Source organism: Toxorhynchites rutilus, unplaced genomic scaffold, assembly GCF_029784135.1.
Source record: "Toxorhynchites rutilus septentrionalis strain SRP unplaced genomic scaffold, ASM2978413v1 HiC_scaffold_43, whole genome shotgun sequence".
In the NCBI taxonomy this organism is placed as follows: Eukaryota; Metazoa; Arthropoda; class Insecta; order Diptera; family Culicidae; genus Toxorhynchites; species Toxorhynchites rutilus.
The window spans coordinates 3831-14090 of record NW_026600016.1 but is presented as its reverse complement, the minus strand read 5'-3'; the positions used below and the strand labels follow the sequence as shown (position 1 = coordinate 14090).

Below are 10260 nucleotides of genomic sequence, written 5' to 3'. Positions count from 1 at the left end.
AGACACCATGCTGGGTCGGGAAATGTTCACGCACCGCAATCGGTACCAGTGCCGGGTGTCGGTCATATTCCGATGGGGGGTAACCCTACTATTGAACTCGTACTTGTACTTGGGCCGTGCCTAAGGTGTTGGTTGTTTCAATAGTTGGTTACTTGTTTCAATAGTTGACATTTTTTCAATAGTTGAACTTTTTTCCAACAGTTTCAGTTTTCCCGTAGGTAAAGATGATGATGTGTGACCAATGTGTGAATGTGTTGTTTTTTTTTTTTTTCAATAGTCATGTACGCGTCGTTGTCAATGTTATACACACTGCGTACTGCGGGTGAGAAATAAAACAAACTGTTGTGCTGTGCTGTGCTTGATGTTGGCTTGGTGTTATTATATTATCGAATTGGACTTAATACCAGTGCCGGGCCGATGCACACACTGCGTACTGCGAGTGCTGGCAAGCGCAGTGAGAAATTAAACAAACTGTTGCGCTGTTGTGTTGTGTGCGCTGTGTGGGGGAGACTTTTCATCACACTTGACACGCGCATTCTTACCCTCGATGTTGCCTTGGTGTTATTGTGTTATCGAATTGGACTTAATATCAGTGCCGGACTGTTGCGCTGTTGTGTTGTGTGCGCTGTGCGGGGGACTTTTCCAACACTTGACACTTTGCATTCCGGGACGTGGACGCTTTCCGGGTCTTGGTGTTATTGCCGACGGGTCAGCGTTATACACATTTCGTACTGCGAGTGCTGGCTTGCGCAGTGAGAAATTCAACAAACCGTTGCGCTGTTGTGTTGTGTGCGCTGTGTGGGGGAGACTTTTCATCACACTTGACACGCGCATTCTTACCCTCGATGTTGCCTTGGTGTTATTGTGTTATCGAATTGGACTTAATACCAGTGCCGGACCGATGCAAATACTGCGTACTGCGGGCGTTGGCTCGCGCAGTGACAAATTAAACAAACTGTTGCGCTGTTGTGTTTTGTGCGCTGTGCGGGGGACGTCCTCGGTCGAGAACACCTGATTGGCAACACAACCGAAGCACCTCGTGACAAAATTTTGCTCTCCCATCGTCCTCGGTCGAAAACATGTGATTGACATCACACCCGAAGCACCTCGATCCAAAACTTTTGCTCTCCCATCGTCCTTGGTCGAAAACATGTGATTGGCATCACACCCGAAGCACCTCGATCCAAAACTTTTGCTCTCCCATCGTGTTCGGTCGAGAACATGTGATTGACATCACACCCGAAGCACCTCGATCCAAAACTTATGCTCTCCCATCGTCCTCGGTCGAGAACTCCTGATTGGCAACACACCCGAAGCACCTCGATCCAAAACTTTTGCTCTCCCATCGTCCTCGGTCGAGAACACCTGATTGGCAACACAACCGAAGCACCTCGAGACAAAATGTTGCTCTCCCATCGTCCTCGGTCGAAAACATGTGACATCACACCCGAAGCACCTCGATCCAAAACTTTTGCTCTCCCATCGTCCTCGGTCGAGAACACCTGATTGGCAACACAACCGAAGCACCTCGAGACAAAATTTTGCTCTCCCATCGTCCTCGGTCGAAAACATGTGATTGACATCACACCCGAAGCACTTCGATCCAAAACTTTTGCTCTCCCATCGTCCTCGGTCGAGAACACCTGATTGGCAACACAACCGAAGCACCTCGATACAAAATTTTGCTCTCCCATCGTCCTCGGTCGAAAACATGTGATTGACATCACACCCGAAGCACCTCGTGACAAAATTTTGTTCTCCCATCGTCCTCGGTCGAAAACATGTGATTGACATCACACCCGAAGCACCTCGATCCAAAACTTTTGCTCTCCCATCGTCCTTGGTCGAAAACATGTGATTGACATCACACCCGAAGCACCTCGATCCAACACTTTTGCTCTCCCATCGTCCTCGGTCGTAAAAAGTAAGGAGAGTGATACGATTAATACTAGCAACTAAAATTTAAATTTGGAACTATAATGTTGATTGCTTCGTGAAATTCCATATCAATGTCCGATCGTGCTTGTGAAAAATTTAGCACAAGTGTAAGTGTAAAATTGTATACGATAACCGTTAACCCTTCCCCGCACAACATCGAGTCTCACTCGTGGTGTACTTGCATAACATAGGGCACTAGAACAGAGCAGAGTATTGAAATCAATTGATCTGTGACGTATTAAATAATACGGGAAGGGGTTAAAAATGACTTGATATATGGAACGATTTATCGTTTGGTTTAAGCTGTCTGTTATGTTGTGTTCATTTTCACCCAAGGGAAGTTTAACGGCGAGAAAAATTGTAAAAGAGAAGAAATAGTGATTTCCCATATGATATACATATAGTATTAGGTGTTGTTAGTCCAATTAAAATTCGCATTGGGTTGAATAAACAATTCCCATTACAAATATATTTTCGCTATATTAAAGTAACATGTTTTTACTGATGAGAAAAATTGATAATTGTGTTCGGTATTAATAATTATCTTATATTACATTGGTGAAATTTTTTTCTTTATTTCATCCATACATATCACAAGAGGCATCTTGTCTAGGATCACAGAGGGCTCGTCATCATATCTCGTTCCATTTCGGTATCCTTTATCTGATACGCACCATCCAACGACTGTTTATCATCCTTCTGTCATCATCACCCGTTAAACACTGGTGGAATGAACAAACAATACCCAATAACCAAACAAAACGACCCTTTTCAGATACACCAAATCATTATCGAAGAGTTTAACGATGTAATTCTTCAAACATATCCAAAATCAACAGATAACCTAACGGAATCCTACGTCAATTATGCGGTCGTGTCTCGGACACAACCCTCCTGTGATTTTTTTTTAAAGCGAATCTATTTTCATATGCCATTAACAATTGACTTCGGAATTCATAGTGCTTTGACGTGTTAGTTAGATCAGTTTTGGTTACGTGTTCGTCTGTAGTATATAGCATATGATTGTATGTGAATGTAATCATCCGCCGGCGGGTTATTATCGAATATATCGGTTTCAATGTAGAAGAGGACGTGTTTTAAAGCTCGTTATTGGCGTCATTGGCTTGTTTATTGGCCATTTAAAGCTCGAATCACCGAAAATTGCCTAACGAGAATGATTTGCTAGTCCCAAGCGTCATTCTGTGTGTTCTTTGTGCAATTTGGTTGGTTCAGGTCAATCATGGAGAGCAACTACGAACTGTACAGTCTACCCAAGCTCAAGCTCAAGCTCGTTTATTCCGAATGAATAACATAAAATATAAATGAATGCGATTTTTTCGTGATAAAAATTTAAAAAAAAAAACAAAATAATTGTTACACACTGAGGGAGACTCTAAAAATATCGCTCACGAAAGAGACCGTTAACTCTGGTTAACCAGTATTTTTGTTTTTATATTGTTACACAGATTATCATTGAAAATATAAAGTAGAATGCAATCAGTCTGAGTCACTAAAGGCCTTCTTACGTCGTTTCCCAGTTTTGTGTTTCGACCAGTCATCCTGAAAAAAAATTTGCAAAATAATAAAAAAGTAATTAGTAATTATTGTTATTTAAAATTTGATTTTAATATATGAGAAATTACATTTTTAGTATTGATTTTTTTTTCACTCCGGATAATCGAATCATAAAAAAATAAAAAATTGTGATCACGAAACCCCATATTCCAGCGCGCGAATGTGGGTAGCATTTTATGGTATTTCGTATGTACACCCATACCTCGCTATACGGCCGCTCTTTATACGGCATTTAGCTATAACGGCCCTCTTCAATTCAGGCACGTTTTCGATTTACGCCTAAAATGTTTCGTTATAACGGCAAAAAAATTAAGGATTGGTACAACAATCACTTTTGTACATAAGTGAAAAAAATATTTGCGAAACAATAACCTAAACAACACACAAATTAGGTATGTATACATACACATATTCCATGTAACATGAAGTTGTTTCATTTTTGTTTATAGATTGTTGTTGGTTTTTATGTATGTATGTTGTATGTTTTATGTTTATGTTTTGTATGTATTTTTGATTTAAATGAATTTAATTTTTGATTAAAATGAAATAAAAATAAAAAGATAAAATACATTTTTAACGATAAACCATGTTACATATTTTACAAATTTGGAACTGACCTGATTGAATTTGTATAAATTTATATTAGAATAATTGATTCCTTATACGGCTTTTCGCTTTGCGAGGTATGGGTGTATTTTCTTTTTCCTTCTTGGTACGGAAATTTCCTTTTTTTTATCCCATCCGTTTATTAGGCTCATTTAGCAATTCAGCTGTCACAGAGCCGAATTTATTCGTATACATTCTTATGTTAAGATAACTATTGTTGAATATTTTTTAGGTCCAAGATTCCTATCCATCGATAAACATTTGTTTTTTTTTATGTATAACACAGTGGCTATTTAGGCCTAAGAATATTCCAATTCTATCGATACACAACACATGCCGAGTATTCCATTTCTATCGATACACAACACATGCCGCCTTTTTCGGCGTTCCTATTGTTCGAATGTTCACAGTTGGACTGTTCACAACGGGACTGCTGATATGAGGCTTCCATTGCTGTTTTTGAATTAGCACCAATTACCGATGCAGCAGATCGTAATGTGAGCGGTAAGGGACTGGGATTACCGACACATGATGATTGTTTTTTCCTTGTTGAAATTTCCTTGTTAAACATTGGCAAATGATCAAGATATAGGTTGCATGTTTTGAAATCGAAGATGATTTGCTTATCTTTGCTTATTTTCTTCCATGATTTTTCCCTTGACAGTTTCCGGATTAACATGTAGGTGGAACTGGAATTATAGAATCTAAGAACTTGGCAGCATCCGGAAATATGCGTCGCTTTGTTTCTTATATTGATAAGTGGATTGCCACGGAGATCGATTATTAACGAATCGTGTTTCATCACTGGTAGGATTTAGATTCAAGCTATTAATTTTGAGTGTATCATTCACAAAAACTGTATTGAATCGCACAATTTGATCTTGATTTCTGGAATAACTTCAAACATCGTTTCATTATTGACTGCTTCGTCTGTTGAATCTCGTTTGTAAATGTGACGTAGGAATTTCTCGCATTGCTGTACCTCGGTCGACTTATTTAATTCCGGTTCTATCTCATATTCTTCCAAAAATTTCTATTTCTCATCGCGCGGATGTCGTCTATAGACGACACTCGTACACACAGGTCGTCGCGCGGATGTCATCTTAGACGACGCTCGTAATATACTGGGAGTAACTTTTGATAAGAGACTGAGTTTTAAACCACATGCTCAGATGGTCAAAAAAGATGCCCGCAATAGATTGAATCTATTGAAGGCGATTTCTGGCAATCTAGCTTTGGGACATAGGAAATCTCTTTTACGGATAATAAATGCTTGGTTAATACCAAAAATTCTCTATGGAGTAAGCATCTTCAGCCGAGGTGGTGAAAAACTGAGAGAGAGGAGCCAGCTCGCGTTTGTTGTGATCACCCTTATGTCAGCGCGAACCAGTCACGGTGAACCAAGGGGGAGTATTGTACTCTGTAGAAAATTTAAACATGACATTTATTTTCAAGACATTTTATGTTGAAAATGATTCTGACGTTGGACTACGTCTTTAATTCTATACTAGGGTATGAATTCAAAGTTTCGAAAACGAGAGAATCACATTGGAGGAACTCGATTTTGAGCGTTAAAACCTCTTTGTCTGATAAACGAAATGGTATGATAATCGCTTCATTCAAAAAATAAAATGTCTACGCGTTTTATGCTTGTTACTTATTGATCCAAAAACATGTTTCAATAGCTTAAAATTGCTTTGAGAGCAATCTATTGATTTTCTTCATTGGTGGGAATTTTTTTAACTATAGTACTGGTTTCTCTGGACCATCGAGTTAAGGAGGTAAATTTCAGGAATGTGTATAGAAAAAGTGGTCAAAGTAATATGGATTTCCATTGAGTTAGGGATAGACCTGTGCGCCGGTCATATTATCGGCTGTGACGGCGGCGGTCTACGCACCATTTTTGTAATGCGGCGGCGACGGTGTACAACAATGCCATATAGTTTAAAAATATTTTTTTCAAGAATTTTCAATTGGTTTCAAAAAGGTTGTGTTATTAAACGTTATATGCAACAAGAATAGCAAATGCATGAAAAATAGATCAGAAAATATCGAAAAATCGTCATCGGCGTGGCAAAATTGACTTGGCAGTGCGCCGGTTCAAAATAACCGATCGCGGCAGCGCATGAAAAAGGATCAGCGGCGGCGGCGCACAGGTCTATTTAGGGAGAGCATCGAGATACTGAATATTGAGTAAGGGAGAGTTGACTGTATATAGCTTACAAAAATATTGGATTTGAACTGAAAGACATGTTGGTATTTTAAATATATATAACAATATTTTATTTGTCAATCGTTTTAATTAAGCATACTTCGGCTATCATATTTACGCTTCCGGTTTTTTTTCGAACTATTGGAACATGCTTTAAATTTCACAAATCTCTTAATTATTTTATGTTTCAAATTATGACAATTCGGAACCCTCAAAGGCAAAGTTTTCAAACTTTTTTGAAGGGTAAAAATATCTTTTTTCGTTAGTTGAGAATGACTTCCAAAGTAATGGTTGATTGTTTTTTTCCATACAAATAAAAAAATAAGGGTAACTAGGCCGAACGGATTGGTGCCGGAGCACCAGTATACCTAACAGCGATTATAGAGTTTCGGCCGTCGGAGTGCTCGAGTTGGCTTGCAAAGCTGCTCACGACAATAAGAAAACCCGCATCAAGAACAGAGCAGCTTCGGTTCGGCGCTCATCAAGGCAACAATTAGTTTCAGTGAGTGGCAAAGTGTTTCTCCGGCACGTCGCATTAAATGTAATTTACTGAACAATGTGTCACAAGCTGGATGTGAAGAAATTTTCCAACTGTGAAAGCTGTGGCGAGTGGCAAACGCAATAGCTAAACAGGAAGGTTTAACCGAACAAGATGGGAATATCGAGTGATAACAAAAACACAACACCAAAGGTTCTTTTCAGAACCATCAACATATTCATAAAGAGTAAACAGTAAACTAATCCATTTTTCAGGTAGATAGGTAGGTATTCACGTAGGAGAAGAAAATAAAACAATATATTTAAAATATATATTTAACAAAGGGGACAGTATAGTCCTACGTCACTCCGGTTATGTCCCCGATATTACCCACCCGTCTTTTCATGGAATGGAAATACATATGTCTCAAAGAAGATTACTCAATATTATTTAAAATATAAATCATAACAGGAAACTGATTACTTGGTAATATAGCGTAATTTCATTATGAACCATTAACCCTTTCGTTACGAGTGTGGTCTGCAGACGACATCCGCGCAACGAGCTGTGTGTACGAGCGTCGTTTTTAGACGACATGAAATTTATACTGCTCTTCGATCACACGAGCGCGACAACTTTTCGGCGGAGCTTTGGCGGAGCACACTGTCGTAATGAGAGGGTTAATGTTGTGTACTTACATCTGTAGAGTCATCGCTAGCGTAAGTGTCTTGAGTCTTCTTTGCATTATTGTTAAACGGAGATGGGTCTTTTTTATTTGCCACAACCTTCCTGCCTCGACTACTAGTACTTCTTCGTCCTATTGTACCTATCGTTTCATCCTCAGCAGCCAATGCAAACAGATCTGCGAAGTATTTCTATAAAAAAATTAAAGATACATTTAAGCAGGTATATATATTATCTATATATACAGCCATTCCATACAAAAAAACAGGAAGTAGGTTATATCTGTGGTATAACCGCAAGGGTGACGTAGGACTATCGTTGATTCAGTGATCATTTGTTTGTAGTTGCATTTGAATCAATTCTGAATGAATGAATAAATGAATATTTGGGGGACTTCGAAAACGAGAGCGTTACGTATAATGCATAATACATTGCTTGTATTGTGATATGATTTGTATTACATTTCCAATAGACAAAATATCTGCTGCATCAAATTAGTCTACATTATTTTTGCGTTCGCTCATCCTTTCTCAGAACACCCATTTCTCTTTTGAGAAATTGTTGGGTAAACATCCCGAAAGACACTTGATTTAAAAATCACAAAAGCAAATGTATTTGGTCGCAGTGTTATATGGTTAGAAAACATAAGGTCAGGTCAGGTCAGGTCAGGTCAGGTCAGGTCAGGTCAGGTCAGGTCAGGTCAGGTCAGGTCAGGTCAGGTCAGGTCAGGTCAGGTCAGGTCAGGTCAGGTCAGGTCAGATCAGGTCAGGTCAGGTCAGGTCAGGTCAGGTCAGGTCAGGTCAGGTCAGGTCAGGTCAGGTCAGGTCAGGTCAGGTCAGGTCAGGTCAGGTCAGGTCAGGTCAGGTCAGGTCAGGTCAGGTCAGGTCAGGTCAGGTCAGGTCAGGTCAGGTCAGGTCAGGTCAGGTCAGGTCAGGTCAGGTCAGGTCAGGTCAGGTCAGGTCAGGTCAGGTCAGGTCAGGTAAGGATCAGGACTGAGTGGATTTCCGAGCGGTGCTCGCTTATATACCGATTGGTGATTTCAATAGCCTGTTTTGAAAGCAATTTTAAGGCAATTGAAACAAGTTTTTGGATGAAAAAGTAACAAGTATATACCGCGTACACATTTTATCTTTCGAATGAAGTGTTTATCATACCATTTCGGTCAGTTGTTTAAGAGCTATTGACGCTCAAAATCTCGGTCTCCGGCGTAACGCTTTCGTTTTCGAAACTTTGATTTTACACCCCGGTATAGAAATGAAAGACGTAGTCCTACGTCAAAAGTGGTAGTTTTGTTCTTTATTGCAATATTAATATTATTGCATATTAGATACGTACTTTGTTATTTTTTCGTTATAGGGCTATGCGAAAAATATTTTTTTTTCAACTTTTTCCCAAAAATGACTTTTTTTCAAAAATAACTTTTGAATCACTGAACCGATTTAGATGATCGACATATCAAATTAAAGCCAATGAGCTTTTGTTAAAAAATACTGAACATGCGTGAACCATGGATTTTCTTCTTCTTCTTCTTTTTGGCTTTCAGTTCATTCGCCTCTAACCATGGATTTTGTTTTCCTAATTATTGGTTGTAGTTGTTTTTCTATATTTTAAAAAATATTTTTCCTTGAAAGCTGAAGATTTTTACATAACATAATCGATATCAGAGATACTATATTTTCAAAGCCATAAAAACAACAAAAGACGACTACAATCAATAATTACGAAACAAAATCCACTTTTTTGCTGCTTCATGAGGCTAGCTCATTGGTTTTAATTTGGTATGTTGACTATCTAAAACGTGGTTCAAAAGTGATGAATTAAAAAAAAGGCATTTTTGAAAAAAAAAGTTGAAATAATTGATTTTTTGAAACACCATAAAATGGAAAAGTTCACCCTAACGAAAAAAATAAAAATACGGGTCTAATGTTTTGTGATGAAGAACAAAATTAGCACTTTTTATCTGAGAACTACTATATCGGTTATGCATGGAATGGCTGATTTATAATATTTATTTACCGTAAACAGGTTAATTATTTTTGTACCCATAACGTCCAATGAAATCAGTTGTGATGTTTAATTCCACCTTGAAAACTGTTCGTGTTTTGGTTGTGCAACACGAAAAATATGTTAAAAGTTTGTATTAAGTAAAAGAAGATTTTTTTAACCCTTCTGTACTCGCGTGCAAAATCATAACACGTACACTCGCGCACGGTGTCACAGACCGAAAATTGAACTTCTCTGTATTTTGCCATTGTGTATTCTTCAGGCTTTAGTCAGGTCAGGTCAGGTCAGGTCAGGTCAGGTCAGGTCAGGTCAGGTCAGGTCAGGTCAGGTCAGGTCAGGTCAGGTCAGGTCAGGTCAGGTCAGGTCAGGTCAGGTCAGGTCAGGTCAGGTCAGGTCAGGTCAGGTCAGGTCAGGTCAGGTCAGGTCAGGTCAGGTCAGGTCAGGTCAGGTCAGGTCAGGTCAGGTCAGGTCAGGTCAGGTCAGGTCAGGTCAGGTCAGGTCAGGTCAGGTCAGGTCAGGTCAGGTCAGGTCAGGTCAGGTCAGGTCAGGTCAGGTCAGGTCAGGTCAGGTCAGGTCAGGTCAGGTCAGGTCAGGTCAGGTCAGGTCAGGTCAGGTCAGGTCAGGTCAGGTCAGGTCAGGTCAGGTCAGGTCAGGTCAGGTCAGGTCAGGTCAGGTAAGGATCAGGACTGAGTGGATTTCCGAGCGGTGCTCGCTTATATACCGATTGGTGATTTCAATAGCCTGTTTTGAAAGCAATTTTAAG

The 10260-nt window shown here is 39.4% G+C and overlaps 1 long non-coding RNA gene across 1 annotated transcript; it reads right to left on the bottom strand.

Moving 5' to 3' along the window:
• Positions 1 to 3199: 3199 nt before the first annotated feature.
• Positions 3200 to 9909, bottom strand: LOC129782165 (uncharacterized). Its single transcript, XR_008744413.1, has 2 exons — positions 7508 to 9909; positions 3200 to 3498 (listed from the first exon to the last, which is right to left on the bottom strand). It is a non-coding gene; the product is annotated as an uncharacterized LOC129782165 (long non-coding RNA).
• Between the last annotated feature and the right edge of the window lie 351 nt (positions 9910 to 10260).